At 47.1% G+C, this 16,185-nt stretch overlaps 1 protein-coding gene across 2 annotated transcripts in view; it reads left to right on the forward strand.

The window, feature by feature from the left end:
* The first annotated feature begins 243 nt into the window (after window positions 1-243).
* The window catches only part of MAP3K20 (mitogen-activated protein kinase kinase kinase 20), a 245,412-nt gene continuing 229,470 nt past the window's right edge, over window positions 244-16,185 (forward strand). For both annotated transcript variants that reach the window (XM_056534810.1, XM_056534812.1), the window contains exon 1: window positions 244-388. The gene's annotated coding sequence lies outside the window, so the exon portion shown is untranslated. The remainder of the gene's footprint in view (window positions 389-16,185) is intronic.

Raw genomic sequence — 16,185 nt, forward strand, 5'->3', positions numbered from 1 at the left:
AAATATATATATATATATATATATATATATATATATATATATACAGTACTGTATCTAGTGGTATCCTCACTGCAGGGCACAGGTTTGCAGTTGTGCGGGTATATATATATATATATATATATATATATATATATACAGTACTGTATCTAGTGGTATCCTCACTGCAGGGCACAGGTCTGCAGAAGTTCAGGCACAGTACAGCAGCTAGGTGGCGCTAGAGCAGAGCCCAGGGACAATAGAAAGTGACATAAGACCGGAAGAAGCTGTTGCATGCTCTTCTCCAAGTCATTGCGGCTTCTGCTGGGAAGTTTCTTTCTGTCACCGCAGGAGACCGGGGGGATCTGGGGAAGGTTTTCTGTCTTCAGACATTGCTGCAACTTCACATAAGGTAAGATACAGGAGGGGGAGGCTGTGCAGGGTGGGGTACAGTGTTGGGAGGTATAAGGGGGGTTTAAGGGGGAGACAGAAAAGTTTGGAAGTGCAAGTGACTCAGCAGCCTGGGGACTCGTGCTCTGTGAGCTCAGTGCAGAAGAGGGAGTCCAGCTGTGGAGCCCAGGAGAATAGGATCTTCACTGTGTTATGTCTATGCCAGTGTTTCCCAAGCAGGGTGCCTCCAGCTGTTGCAAAACTACAACTCCTAGCATGCCCGGACAGCCGAAGGCTAGGAGTTGTAGTTTTGCAACAGCTGGAGGCACCCTGCTTGGGAAACCCTGGACAATGCAAATGGTGTAGAGTTGTAGTTTTGCAACAGCTGGAGGCACCCTGCTTGGGAAACACTGGACAATGCAAATGGTGTAGAGTTGTAGTTTTGCAACAGCTGGAGGCACCCTGCTTGAGAAACACTGGACAATGCAAATGGTGTAGAGTTGTAGTTTTGCAACAGCTGGAGGCACCCTGCTTGGGAAACACTGGACAATGCAAATGGTGTAGAGTTGTAGTTTTGCAACAGCTGTAGGCACCCTGCTTGGGAAACACTGGACAATGCAAATGTGACCATGATAAGTTGTGTACAAAGTGTTAGAATAACCTGAAAAGTCAGTAAAACAGCTTTTATCCAGACACAAGCCTATGCTACAACTGCAGTGCCGAACTACAACTCTCATCATGTATTTGGCTGTCAGGGCATGATGGGAGTTGTAGTTTTTCCACAGGTTGGGGAACGCTGGTCTAATAAGGTCATACATGTCTGCACCATGGAGTCGGAGCTTGGAGCTTGAACTATGGGCAGGCCCGGGGGTTGCCCAGGGCTTTTCTTGGCTTTAGAACCTGACATACTTGGCAATAAGAGAGACGCCCTCCCCTGAGGTGTGCCGCCAGGCACATAATGCTGGGAGCTCGTGTTCACACTTAACGGATTTGCTGCAGATTTCACATCCAGATTTGCAGGCTTAAAGGGGTACTCCAGTGGAAAACTTTTTTTTTTTTTTTAATCAACTGGTGCCAGAAAGTTAAACAAATTTGTAAATCACTTCTATAAAAAAAAATCTTAATCCTTCCAGTACTTTTTAGGGGCTGTATACTAAAGAGAAATCCAAAAAAGAAATGCATTTCCTCTGATGTCATGACCACAGTGCTCTCTGCTGACCTCTGCCGTCCATTTTAGGAACTGTCCAGAACAGGAGAAAATCCCCATAGAAAACATATGCTGCTCTGGACAGTTCCTAAAATGGACAGCAGAGGTCAGCAGAGAGCACTGTGGTTATGACATCAGAGGAAATGCATTTCTTTTTTGGATTTCTCTTTAGTAAACATCCCCTAAAAAGTACTGGAAGGATTAAGATTTTTTTAATAGAAGTGATTTACAAATCTGTTTAACTTTCTGGCACCAGTTGATTTAAAAAAAAAAAAAAAAGTTTTCCACGGGAGTACCCCTTTAAGCAAAGTGGACGGTATTTGGACAAATCTCATCTCCCAGCGGCAGAAGGTCTCTGCGTAGAAATTGAATATTTATTTATTTAGGGGCCTGACGTTTCTATGGCGGAAAGAGCTTGGTTTGGTGCAGATTTTCCACTGATGACTTTAGGGCCATGTTCACATGGCAGAATTCTCCCGCTCGGAAGTTTCGCTGCAGTTGATTTCACTGGGATTCTGCTGCACCCTGCCAAATTTCCTCAGCAGATGTTTCTGCAGCGGAAATCCAGATTTTAGCGTCACAGGAATGATGAAACCGTGCGTTGTTTCTGTGGATTCCGCTCGGAAATGCTTTTTGCCCTCTATGGAGATGGCACATCCGTGAGCGGTCCTAGCACTGGTGGAACGTGCAGAATGTCCTCCCATGTTTTCCGGGCAGACCTTCTGCACACTTTCCGCCGTGTGAACATAGCCTATTGGAGAAGTGAAAGTCTGCCATCACATCCTGTAGTTGCAGATTCTAAAATTAAATAAAACAAAAAAAAAAAAAACAACATTTATCAGCTGGCGTGTGCCAGTTTGTGCGCCATGTAGTTTTTTTTTCCTACATTGAGAATTATTATCAAATTTTGCTCCGTTTTTTGTTGTTGTTTGTGCTGGTATTGTCATTTCTTCCATTGGGCACATCCAGGGGGAAAGGCTAAGCATATGCACCAGTTAGTGCGCAGAATTTTTCACTTGTGTTTGTGCAGATGTCCTCAAGTGATCACATGGTGTAAGAATGTGTGTGAGCTTTTCCACTACCCAGGGGCTTTCTCTCGTGCACAAATTTATTAAGTGACGTTCGCAACCTAATACATTTTGCAGAGCAACTGGGAAAATCGCGCACTTGCGCAGCAAGTTTCGCAGTGTGCAATAATCTGCACTAATGATGAAATCCTCACTATACTTATTTCCTTTCTTCTCCGGTGGTGATCCTGCTCTGGTCCCCCATTCAGATTCCTGCCATGATTTGGTGTGTTCACATTTTTTTATTTTTTTTACTTCAGGTGCCTGAATTCACAGGGAAATGTGCACCTAAAATTTGGTGCAAAATTATCTTGTGGATCTCCTTATTAGGCTGTGTTTACACGTTGGAACATCCTGACACAAAATCTCTGCACCAAAATTACAATTTCTCAGCATTCCGGCAGAACATCTGCGATAGGACCATTCAGAAATGCTCCGTCTCATGGACGGCAATGCATGTCCGAGCAGAAGACGCCAAAACATTGAACAGGTTTAATATTTTTGTGGACGCCAAAATCAGGGTTTCAGGATGTTGCTGTCGCTGAAATTCTGGCGTGTGAAGAGTACAGCAGAATTCCACTGAAATCAATGGGAATCTGCTGCGGAATGTCTGTGCAGAATATTCATGCAGAATTCCACACAGAAAATCTGCTGTGTGAACATAGTCTTTGACTATGTTCAGAATGTGGAAAATTTCCATGCGGACATTTCACAGACATTTTACCGCAATGCATTTCCATGTGGACTCCGCAGAAAGAATGGACCTGTCATAGACGACAATGCATTTCCATGCGGAATCAGCAGAAATAATAGACGTGTCTATTCATTCAAGGGATGCAGAAATCGGGGACTGCAGAAATTCCGCCGTGTGCCCAGTGCAGCAGAATCCCATTGGATTCAATCGACTCTGAATTTACAAGCGGGGTATTCCTGTGAACATAGCCTTAGTAGTTTGTGCGGCAGTCCTGTCATGGGGCTTTCACATGTGCTGTTCAGAGGCAGTTTTTATGCTTTGGGGTTTTGATAGTTTTCAGAATGGCCAGAATAATGTAAGACATTTTATTGCTTAAATGGGCACTCTCAATAAAAACTTATTTTTGCTATTGCACGCCTTATGGTAAATAAAAAAATCTTTCTAGGGCTGGGTTCACATCATGTTTTCACTGTACGGTTGGCGGATCCGGTTGGGGGGAGCGAAAACCGGCCGCTCTTGTATCCCAGCCGGATGGTTTTAGGTCTGGCCAGAAAACCGCATATGGGGCAAAAATGTGCCGACAAGAGTCACCGTATGACTCCGGTCGGCTCAATGAAATGCATTAGATATGTGCCGGGTCCGGCTGGGATATGGGAGCGTCCGTTTTTCGCTCCCCCCAACTGCATCCGGCACCCATACAGTGAAAACGTAATGTGAACCCAGCCTAATGTACTTTGTTTAAAATTTTTTTTTTAAAAAACGAAGTTTTCTATGTTTTACCACTGGGTGTCTCCCTACTTGTCCAGAACACATTTCCCCCAATCTCTAGCACAGACTGGTCTGGCAGAAGTCCAAAATTAGGAAATGCAGTCTGGAGTGCTGAGGGGTTTGTGTGCAGCCTTAGCCAATCATAGCTCATCTTACTGCTCTGGGCTGTGTGTAGCAGAGTGAGGGAGGAAGTTCTCCCCTGTATGGCTTTAGATGATGTCACTCCTACTGGGGAACGCCCCTTCCCAGTATGTGAATCTGACTGAGACTGAACAGGAAATACAGAGTAATATCAAGGTAGAAAACTAATAAATAATAAATATAAAGGCGGGGGGGGGGGGGGTGTTATCATGATGGGGGCAGTGAACTGGGAGGATTATAAAATTTAACAAGATGAGAGGTACTCTTTAAGCTTATTTCTGTTGGAAATAGAAGAGTGATTCTGTAAGGCGTCAGTGTATTTGTGCAGTCACACACAGGGACATATTGAAAAATTAACAATAGTAGATGCTACTGCATCTAGCTGAACAATGAATACATAAAGGGGTGTCCAGAGTTTAAATTACGTATCCTGTTTCCACATAATAGGGGATAAGTGTCATGTTACGAGGGGTCCAACTGCCGGGACCCCCACAATATCAAAAAAGGTGCCCTGGGTCCTTATTATGAATGGAGCGGAGAATTGTGCATGCACGCTACCATCCCATTAATTCTCTTTTTGGTAGTTTTCTTTACTGTACACAAAACTGCAGTCTAATACGGTTTTGTGTCCTGCTTAAAAACCGTATACGAACCGTATATAAAGTGTTAACCAAAAAAACATTTCTATTACAAAAACTGATGCAACAGGACCTCTAAAATGAAACTGCATACGGTTTAAAACCGTACGCAGTTTCATTTCAAAGCACACGTTTGCATACCGTTTTGTCAGTTTTTAGGGCATACGTTCTGTGAAAAAAAAACTGATGCAATACGGTACGGCAAAATCGTGATGTGACTGCACCCTTATAAATGTATTTTTCTGTTACGTTGCATTAGTATAGGTACAGTAGTAAAACATACAAAACAAGAATTATACTAAGTTAAAGGGGTACTCCGCTGCTCAGCGTTTGGAACAAACTGTTCTGAACGCTGGAGCTGGCGGCGCGAGCTCGTGACATCATAGCCCAGCCCCCTCATTACGTCCCGCCCCGCCCCATCAATGCAAGTCTATGGGAGGGGGCGTGACAGCTGTCACGCCCCCTCCCATAGACTTGCATTGAGGGGGCGGGGAGTGACGTCATGAGGGGAGGGGCTATGGCGTCACGAGCTCCCGTCTCCAGCGTTCGGAACAGTTTGTTCCAAATGCTGAGCAGCGGAGTACCCCTTTAAAATTACCATAATAATCAGACAGTTCACTCCTGGTTTCGGCCAACGATGTTTACCACAATAATATGTTTGAAACCAGCTTTAGGGTAGGGTCACATGTGCCGTATTTTGCTGCGTATTTGCTGTTGCCTATTTTTCTACCCATTAAAGTATGCTGGGAGTTGTAGTTTTGCAACATCTGGAGGTCCACAGATTGGAGACCACTGCCTTAGGTTACTGTTCTTGTGTTCAGTACATATTTATTGTATAGTATAATAATATTTGTAAATACGATCAGTAGCACCCATGGGTGAGTGCCGGCTCTCAGTGCTGTCTTGTAGCTCGCGGTGGTTACTTTCTCTATAACATCTACATATAGAGTCTTTTCTTGAATAAAAGGGCAAAGTCTTCTCTTTCTTTGAATGTACCTAGTTTGCGGAGGCTGAGAAATTGTCACTTTGGTGCAGAAATTTCTCAGCTCAAGCCAAACATTTACTTAAGTATTTGCGAGGGGGAGGGGAGTTTCCGTGAAACTGGAGTAATAAAAACAACGCAACTGGCTGAGGAGGAAGTTTTGTCCATATCTGGGGGTGGAATGAAGCAGGAGTGGAGTATCAAGGTTCCTATATGCTCTCTATCCACGTGGTGATCCAGGTGGAGGTGAAGTTTCCCTGGATATCTTGGTGCCGCCTATTTGATGCTGCTGATCCTGGTTGTTGGTTGCACGGCCGTAACTTATCCTCTGCTCGTAGCTGCTGCACTTGTCTTCGGTTGTCACTTTGTGACTGATGGACAAGTGCAAGGTCATTGCATATGGTTTGAGGATTAGCAGGCACTGATCACTCTCTCTCCTTCTGGAGTCGACACTGTGTCACATTTGATTTATGGGTCTCTTTTACACTTAGCCACCAAAAAGTAGTTCCCCTGTTAAGCTGTGTTTAAGAATACTGTGCACCAGGAACAGGGCACAAAGTTTGGGGTCCCTTAAAGGAGTTTTGCAGTAAAAAATTACTTATCCCCTATCCAAAGGATAGGGGATAAGTTATAGATCAGGGGGGTCTGACTGCTGGGACCCCCTGCGACCTCCTGAATGGGGCCCCGGCAGTCTGCCGGAAGCGGCCGTTTCGACCCCCACAGGAAGCCGCAGCCGACACGCCCCCTTCATGTATCTTTATGGGATACATGGAGGGGGCGTGTCGGCCGCCGCTCCGTGCGGGGGTCGGCACGTCCACTTCCAGCAGACTGCCACGGCCCCGTTCAGGAGATCGCAGGGGGTCCCAGAGGTCGGACCCTCCGTAATCTAGAACTTATCCTCTATCCTTTGGATAGCGGATAAGTTATTTTTTACTGCACTACTCTTTTAAACAGCTAAAGGCCTCTGCAGACCATATAAGTGATTACAGTGCAGTTACAGTTCAACTCACAGGAGGTATTGTAGTCGTTCTCTTTCCTTTTTTTCTCTGTTTTGCTCAGACCGCCATGAGCTCTTCTTTCAAACGTGATTTGTATCTACAGAATCTGCAGGACAACACATTCCCCACCTGTTCCCTACCCTCAGTGCCTCAGACAATGACTCTCTAGGTACCCTACATAGTATGAAAGAGTAGGTGTGTTGGGGGAAAAGGGTAGGGGTATTGGATGGTGGTGGGAAGGTACTTTTCCCTCCCCTATAAGGTAATGCCCCCAGTAGGTAGGTAAGGAATTCCCCCTCTAAGACAGAAGCCCCCAGTAGGTCGGTAATGCCCCCAGTAGGTAGGTAATGCCTCCAGTAATGCCACCTGGTAGGTAATGCCCCCAGTAGGTAGCAGGCAATGTGGGTGTGAAATGTAACGCTCACCTGCATGTGGAACATCCCAAACCCCTCTTTTCGTCACCTCCTTCCAGACCCTTTAGGAAAGGACCTGATGAGATAGTAGATACTGAGATAGTAGTTTCCCTTTAGAAACACTTTCTCTGAAATAAACAGTTTTTTCATTATAACTGTCCGTCCACAGTTATTTCACACACCAGTAAGCGCTACATTGCACACCTGAATTTTGGGGAGTTCTACAGAATTTCTAGTCTCTTCTTCTGCTGTTCCAATCCACTCCTATACGGACCCATACTCAGATATATGGCCCAGGTGGACAAATATAAATCTACATGCGATCAACAGTGTGCCTACGGTAGGTAGGTAGTTTGTCCCATGTATATAGGGCTCTCCTGTAGTTTACTTGCCTCCTGTAGATAGCTTACCAATGTATATAGGGCCTCCTTGTAGTTAGCTTGCCCTCTGTAGGTAGCTTTACCCCTGTGTACAGGGCCTCCCAGTCAATAGGTTTCCACCTGTAGAACCTATGGGACGTGCACAATGACATCATCAGGCATGTCCCAGAAGAAAGGACGCTTCTTCCATTGGCCGTAGGCAACGTAACTAGATGGACCCCTGTGACAGTAATACGCCTCAGGGGTCCTTGCGTGTACCAATAACAATCATGATTGCTTTTTTAATTTTTAAAGATGCTTTTGAAAAATAAAAGAAACAATCTGATTGGTTGCTATGGGCAACTGGTCAACTTTTCCTCTGCACGGGTTTTGATAAATCTCCCCAAATGTTCTTACATGTTCCTGTGTGTTTATTCCATTTTTGATGCACCTCATAATGTTATTTGCTTTGGTGGCAGCTGCCTAACACTGTTTGACACAGTTTTAGTGTCAACTTCAATTCTTAAGTCTTTTTCCATATAAATTTTACCTAGTGATTTAGTAAGTAATCATGGCATGGATCTCCCCCTCAAATGTGCAGAACTGTTAAAGAAAGAACCACAGTTTTTTTTCCCACACACCCATCACTATTGCTACAGTGCATTTTATTTTATTCCACTGCAGCTGCATCTATGTGTTCTTATCTAATTTGGTCATGTGATCACAGGTCTGACTCTCCAAATCTTCAACTGCCTAATGGTAACAACAGGATGTCAGACTCTGATCTGTGAACTACAGGATAATATCATTACCTACTAGATTCCTTCTCGTACCCTTCCCCACCCTTCCATATTTATCTGCTATCTCTGTTGGATCAGGATATATAGTAGTTATACACCTCTCCTGAGGCTGTGTTTACACATTGGGGGAGATATTAGAAAAAAAAATTTGGCGCCAAAATTGTAAAACCCGGCAAATTTTGGCGGATGCATCTCATGCAATATTCCATGATTACTAGAGCCCAGACAAGCAATAACTCTGTGGATAAAACATGTCCAGGGGTTAAATGCGAGTGCAGATGCAGTGACCAAGAGTAAAAAAATGTTATTAACATTTGCCAATAATGAATATTTATGTTTCAGTAACTGAGTAAATAACACTTACACCCCCCCCCCCCCCCCCAAAATAGTAGAAAAAAACAAAACTAAAAATCTACAACCATTTTTGTAATTTCTACACTAGCCCCAATGTTTTTCAAGAGACAGTAGTTCATCTGTACATGCTGCTGTGCCTGGAAATGCTGCTCAGCCACGTGCACATTCTATTTTTACAGGTAGGTCATGGGTTGAAGACACAATCAGGTTGGGTTAGTAAGAGAAAAATTTCATTGTAATATTGGAAACTGCTATACAATCTGTCTGCGTGTTTGCACCCTAATGTCAGGATCCGGACTGGTATACGGAGATGACACAGGTGGTGGATCCTCTGTGTCAGTGAGGTGATGGCGTGGGCCGTACCAGGGGAACGGAATCTAAGGGGTTACTGGTTTTCACCAGAGCCCGCCGCAAAGCGGGATGGACTTGCAGCGGCAGGTAACCCCCAGGTCGTTCCACCCGATAGCGACTCAACCTCACTGACAGCTGAGACAGGGACAAGGCAAGAGCAAAGTCAGACGTAGCAGAAGGTCTGGGCAGGCAGCAATGGTTCGTAGTCAGGGGCAACGGCTAGGGTCTGGATACACAGGCAATGGAACACACAGAAACACTTTCTCAGGGCAAAAGGCAACAAGATCCGGCAAGAACAGGAAGGGGAAGTGGGTTTTTATAGTGGAGGGGGTGTAAGGAACAAATTGGGCCAGGCACCAATTAATGGTGCACTGGCCCTTTAAATCTGAGAGACCCGGCGCGCGCACCCTAGAGAGCGGTGTCGCACGTGCCGGGACTGAGCAGGAGGACGGGGCAGGTGAGAGATACGGGACGCGATCCGAAAGCGGGCACGTCCAGTGCCTCGGATCGCGTCCCCGCCGGTAACATGGAAGCAGCGCTCGCGGTTAAGAATGAGAGGTTTGAGAAGGGATACATGAAAGGAATTAGGGATACGAAGAGAAGGAGGAAGATGGAGCTTGTAGAAGACAGGGTTGATTTGACTTTTGACTCTAAATGGCCCGAGGTAACGAGGACCCAGCTTGTAGCTAGGGACACGAAACCGAATATATTTGGCAGAGAGCCACACTTTGTAACCAGGGGCAAAGACAGGAGGAGTTCTTCTCTTCTTATCCGTTTCTTCATGCGAGAAGAGGCCAGTGAGAGCGACTTTTGGGTCTCTTTCCAGATAGCAGAGAAGTCCAGGGTCAATTCATCTACGGCAGGAACTCCAGAAGAAGTGGGGATGGGGAGGGGGGCACTGTTTAGAGTCCCCATCAAACTTGTCAGGTAAAGACAGGCGGAATCTGGGAGCAGCCACTCGCTGCGGAGGAGATGCAGGAGCTGGCGGCGGAGATGATTGCTGCTGTTGCGGCAGAAGCTGTTGCAGCATAGCGGACTACTGAGTCAACTGCTGTCCTTGTAGGGTGATCTGCTGTGACTGCTGGGCGACCACGGAGGTTAGATCATCGACACTGGGCAGTGGGACCTCAGCGGGATCCATGACCGGATCTACGGTCAGGATCCAGACTGGTATACGGAGATGACACAGGTGGTGAATCCTCTGTGAAGGTGAGGTGATGGCGTGGGCCATACCAGGGGAACGGAATCTAAGGGGTTACTGGTTTTCACCAGAGCTCGCCGCAAAGCGGGATGGACTTGCAGTGGCAGGTAACCCCCAGGTCGTTCCACCCGATAGCGACTCAACCTCACTGACAGCTGAGAAAGGCGCGGTACACAGGGACAAGGCAAGAGCAAGGTCGGACGTAGCAGAAGGTCTGGGCAGGCAAGGGTCTGGATACACAGGCAATGGAACACACAGAAACGCTTTCTCAGGGCACAAGGCAACAAGATCCGGCAAGGACAGGAAGGGGAAGTGGGTTTTTATAGTGGAGGGAGTGTAAGGAACTAATTGGGCCAGGCACCAATTAATGGTGCACTGGCCCTTTAAATCTGAGAGACCCGGCGCGCGCGCACCCTAGAGAGCGGTGTCGCACGTGCCGGGACTGAGCAGGAGGACGGGCAGGTGAGAGATACGGGACACGATCCGAAAACGGGCACGTCCCGTGCCTCGGATCGTGTCCCCGCCGGTAACATGGAAGCAGCACTCGCGTTCAGCGGTGCTGACCGGAGCGCTGCATGCAGGGGAACGCCGCGAGCGCTCCGGGGAAGCAGCGGAGCCCGGAGCGCTTGGCGTGACACCTAAGGCTAGGTTCACACTATGGAATCTCTGGGCAGAATTTCTGCCGGAGATTTAGAAGGTGGCACTAAGACCGCATGGACTGCATTGCCGTCCCCGTAGACGGCAAGGCATTTCTGGGTGGATCTTTTGGGAGATCTGCTCAGAAATGCATTGAAATCTATGGGGACGGCAATGCAGTCTGTGCATTCCTAGTGTCGCCAGCTTGATCTCTGGCAGAAATTCTTCCCAGAAATTCCACAGTGTGAACCCAGACTTAGGGTCTAGTCACATGGCAGAATTTCCGCTTGTGGAATTCCGCCTCAAATTAAAGCCCATAGACTTCTATGGGATTCCGCACTCCCATTCAAACTTCAGAAGTGTGAATGGGCGTGCGGAATCCCATAACAGTCTATGGGCTTTAATTTGAGGCGGAATTCCGCAAGGGGAAATTCTGCCATGTGAATAGTCCCTTAGGCTGGGTTCACACTGCGGAATTTCTGCTGGAGATCGAGCCGGTGGCGCTAGGACCGAGCAGACTACATTGCTGCCCCCATAGACTGCAATGCATTTCTGGGTGGATCTTTTAGGAGATCTGCTCAGAAATGCATTGCCATCTATGGGGACAGCAATGTAGTCCGCACGGTCCTAGTGCCGCTGGCTCGATCTCCGGCAGAAATTCGGCCCAGAAATTCCACAGTGTGAGCCTAGCCTTAGTGCTCAGGGAAGTAATTCAGCAAGGAATCTGTAATTATTTAGCTCAGAATTTAGCCGAGAAAATAAGCATTGGAAATCAAAGTCCCATTTATATGTTCATTCTTTTAGCAGAATCCGTATCAGAATTGAAAGTTTTGCTACAGAACCTCTGTAGTGTGCTTTGAGCAGCAGAATCTTATTGAGATTAATGGAATTCTGTTGTCTTTGCTTGGTGCAGAAATTTAAAGGGATGCCCCTGGCATCTTATCCCCTATCCAAAGGATAGGGGATAAGATGTTAGATCGCCGCTGTCCCGCTGCTGAGGAGGCCGGGGATCTCCACTGCGGCACCCCGCCATCATTACTGCACAGAGCGAGTTCGCTCTGTGCGTAATGACGGGCTAAACAGGGGCCGGAGCAGCGAGACGTCATGGCTCTGCCCCTCATGACATCATGCTCGCTCTGCGCAGTAATGATAGCGGGGTGCTGCAGCAGCGATCCTGGGGGTCCCCAGCAGCGGGACCCCGGCGAACTGACGTCTTATCCCCTATCATTTGGATAGGGGATAAGATGTCTAGGGGCGGAGTACCTCTTTAAGGCAGCCAGGAGCTAGTGTACATTTCTATGACTTCCGATGTCGCAAGTCAATCCGAAAGTCCCATGTGAGGAAGGTGTGTTGGCCTGAGCCCCCTTCCAGTCTCCTTTATCCCTTCTTCAAGCCCCCCTTTGCGTGGGATGTGTACATGCACCATGTAGCCCTGTTTCCCTGCATCTTACAGAGTTACATAAAGTAAGTACCTTGCCCACAGAGAAACCCATGTGTGAATCGGCTGCAGTGCATTGCAACCAGAGCTGGGTGTTGAGCGGGGAAACGGAGCTGCATGGCGAGAGGGGGAGCAGGGCAGCTGTTTTACCTCTCACTCCAAATAATATTTATGGCTGGATTGTCACTTGTGTCTCGGCATAATTTAAAAAGCTAACAGGTTGTTTGTGTACCTTTTTGATCAAAACGTGCAAGCCCACTCGCCACATCAAGGCCACCTCATAAGCGCGGGTCCCTAAAATAACACTGGCGTAAGGCCATGCGGAGACCACCTCCGCTGCAACACCAAACCCACAGGGGGAATGATCCAGTGGCCAGGCAGCCCCACTGCTGCCTAAACAAGCCCCCGGCTCTGGACCACACCACTTCACAGACAAAATATCACAGCAACAATGGCCGCCACAGACCACCACATCAGTGTAATCACCTACCATGTGCTCCCTGCCAGAGGGCTGAGGGAATGCTAGGAGGAAACCCATTTTTAGTCTCCTGCTGGTGTGGTGCTCTGTTGCTGCAATGCTTTGTTTATGGGGTGGTGTGGCCCAGCAGTGGGGTTGCCTGGCCACTGGGTCGTTTTCCCTTTGGGTTTGGTGTTGCAGCAGCATTGGTCGCTGTCAGGCGTTATGCCAGTGTTAGGTTAGGGACCCACTCTTATCAGATGGCCTTGATGTGGCGAGTGGGCTTGCACGTTTTGATCAAAAGGTACTACACAACTTCCTCTGGAGCATACAACAGCTGATAGGTACTGGAAGGCTTAAGATTTTTAAATAGAAGTAATTTACAACCCCTTTAAATGACAAAAAGGTCTTCAACAGAGTACACTGGGGAATAATGCGTCATACCTTAATCCAATTAAAATTCTCAAATCCCATCCTTAGTGCTGTTCTTTCACTCTTTCACACAGAACCCTCAGCAGTCTATATAGATAGAACTATTTTAATTAGGGATCGACCGATTATCGGTATGGCCGATATTATCGGCCTATAATCACGATTTTGGGCATTATTGGTATCGGCAATTACCTTGCCGATAAGTCGATAATGCCCCGCACCGCCCCCCACCGCAGGGCTAAAGCCCCCCCCCCCCCGACCAGCCGCACCGCGACCGCCCCCCCCCCCGGCCCACCGCGTCGCACCACCCACCGTAGTGCTGGGCGGTATACCGGTATGGATTTTTGCCCATACCGCTATACCGGTCGGGCCCCTCCCCCACCCTCCGAGTCAGTCAAAATAAAAATGAATAAATTACCCGTAATGGGGGTGGTCCGGGCCATCCATCCTTCCTTCCTGTAGTGTCCGGCGCCATTCCAGGTGGAGGGTGCATTGGTACAGGCTGTCCTTCTCCGGGGGTCCTCTTCTCCACTCCGGGCAGGCTCCGGCCTAGTACGCTGCATAGACGCCGCTACGCCGTGACGTCAGGTGCGTCGCTGCGCACGGGCGTCACTGCGCAGCGGCGTCTATGCTGCGCTACTAGGCCGGAGCCTGCCTGGAGTGGAGAAGATGACCCCCGGAGAAGGACAGCCCGGACCGGTTCACCCTCCACCCGGAATGCCGCCGGACACTACAGGAAGGGAGGATGGATGGCCCGGACCACCCTGACAGGTAGGGGGAGAGAAGCGGGTGGCGGCGGCGGCCTATGGCACCGCAAAAGCCACTGCAGTGCATTGATTTAAAGCGCCCGCTTTAAATCAATGACCTGCAGCGGTGTCGAGGGGGGATAAATAGCCGATAACTTATACCGGAATATCGGTATAAGTTATCGGCTATCGTCCCTAACCTCCACCGATTATCGGTATCGGCCCTAAAAAAACGATATCGGTCGATCCCTAATTTTAATACCTTTGGTGTTTTCTGTGGCACAAGGCAGGGGTGCCCCCTATCCCCACTAATATTTAAAGGCAGTAAAAAGCTTGTTTTATATTTTTATTTTTTTTAGAATTTCTCAGGCTTGTCTAATGTAGTTCCTTATTAATGTGTATTTGTATCGAAGTGACTTTATCTGTTGTGTGTAAACCGTGCTACTGCTTCCTGATCTAATAAGTGATGTATTGAGTCTATGTTTATGATCCTCATGGACCATGTACTGGAACATTTATAATGTGATAAACACTGAACCCTTGCAACTAATAATTAGAATAGCATTAAAATGTCATTTCTACAATTCTGGAAGGTTTCATTCTAGATATGGAATGTGAACTGAAAAGCAACATCCGTGTTTTTTAAATATTTCTTCCTTTTATTGCCCTTCATGTAAATTCGTGCCAGGGACAAGTCATCTGACATTACAGATCATTGATAATTGATTGATATATTACTATATTATATTGTGCAGCAATCTGGAACCGTCTCAGGTGGGAATGCCAGATACAACAAGCTGGATCTTTTTTTTTTTTTTTTTTTTTTTTAAAACTTTATTTATAAATTTTCATATAACACAAACCAGTACAGTTATGCACCTATTAAAGGAGCAGAACCAACAGAACAACAGTAAGGTCCTCAATATATAAAGTATAAAACAAGGAATGAGAGACCACCCATACAATCATAATCATAATACACAAATCATAATACACATATCAGAGTGAGATACATCGTGCATATACAATTAGCTAATCTACGACCCTAATTGAGGTCGAGCAACTGTCCGTCCACTGGGACAGAGTAGCTATACGGCTATTAGAAGCCCCACACCTCTTCGCTATCAATCCCTCCAACACGAGGTTACTATGCACCTCCGCCAGAATGGCAGGAAGACCCGGCACCTCAGTCGACTTCCACCTCCGAGCAATGTGAGCCCTCACAACTGTCAGAATATGATATAAAATGGTCATATAATGCGGGGGAACCTGTTCTAGGGACAGGAATAGTAGTGCACTCTCTGGGCCCCATGAGAAGGGGCAATCCACTAGGTTGTCCAACAACTTTTTAATTTCGGTCCAAAGAGGTGCAATTAACGGGCAAGTCCACCACACGTGTAGCAAGGTACCACTTTCCCGGTTACATCGCCAACACACTGGGGAGGTGGTAGGGTATATTTTAGCCAGACGAACCGGCGTGTAGTACCATCGGTATAGGAGCTTCCTAGAAGCTTCGAAATGATTAACACATTTAGAATATTTTTTGTGCATGTCAAAGACAAAGCTCCACTGCTCAGCTGTGAATCCGCGTGCCAGGTCCTCCTCCCATCTGGACTTAAACGTATTGACCATTTCCCCCTCCGCCTCATTCAGAGCTACATAAGCAAGGGAGATACCCCTAGTAAAGGAGTCCCTGCACAGGAAATGGTGTTCATACGCAGTGCGAGGCCGAGAGCTATCCCAAGGGAGGGATCTCAAAAAATGTCTAAGCCTCAAATATTTGTAAAAGTCTTTCTGTGATATAGAGAACATGCGTACAATATCAGTGAAAGGCATCAACCCATTAGCATCGCTAATCAATGCCACAGTGAGGATGCCCGCATCTATCCAGGGCTTAAAATCTATATCTAGAATATAGTCTCCTATAGCAGCTAAAGGGATATCCTTCACTCTAGGTGGACAAAGACTTTTAATTCGCGCCACCTTACTCCACAACCTGATAGCAGCCGCAATAGTCGAGAAAGGAGAAGAGGGAGCAAAGGTAGGGTTAAAGCGCAATGCCCAGAGAAAGTTATTAAAATTAGAAACATTGAGGACAGCAGCTTCAATATCTACCCACAGGGGGGGAGCGTCCTGC

The sequence above is a fragment of the Hyla sarda genome, chromosome 8 (genome assembly GCF_029499605.1).
Source record: "Hyla sarda isolate aHylSar1 chromosome 8, aHylSar1.hap1, whole genome shotgun sequence".
NCBI classification, from domain to species: Eukaryota; Metazoa; Chordata; class Amphibia; order Anura; family Hylidae; genus Hyla; species Hyla sarda.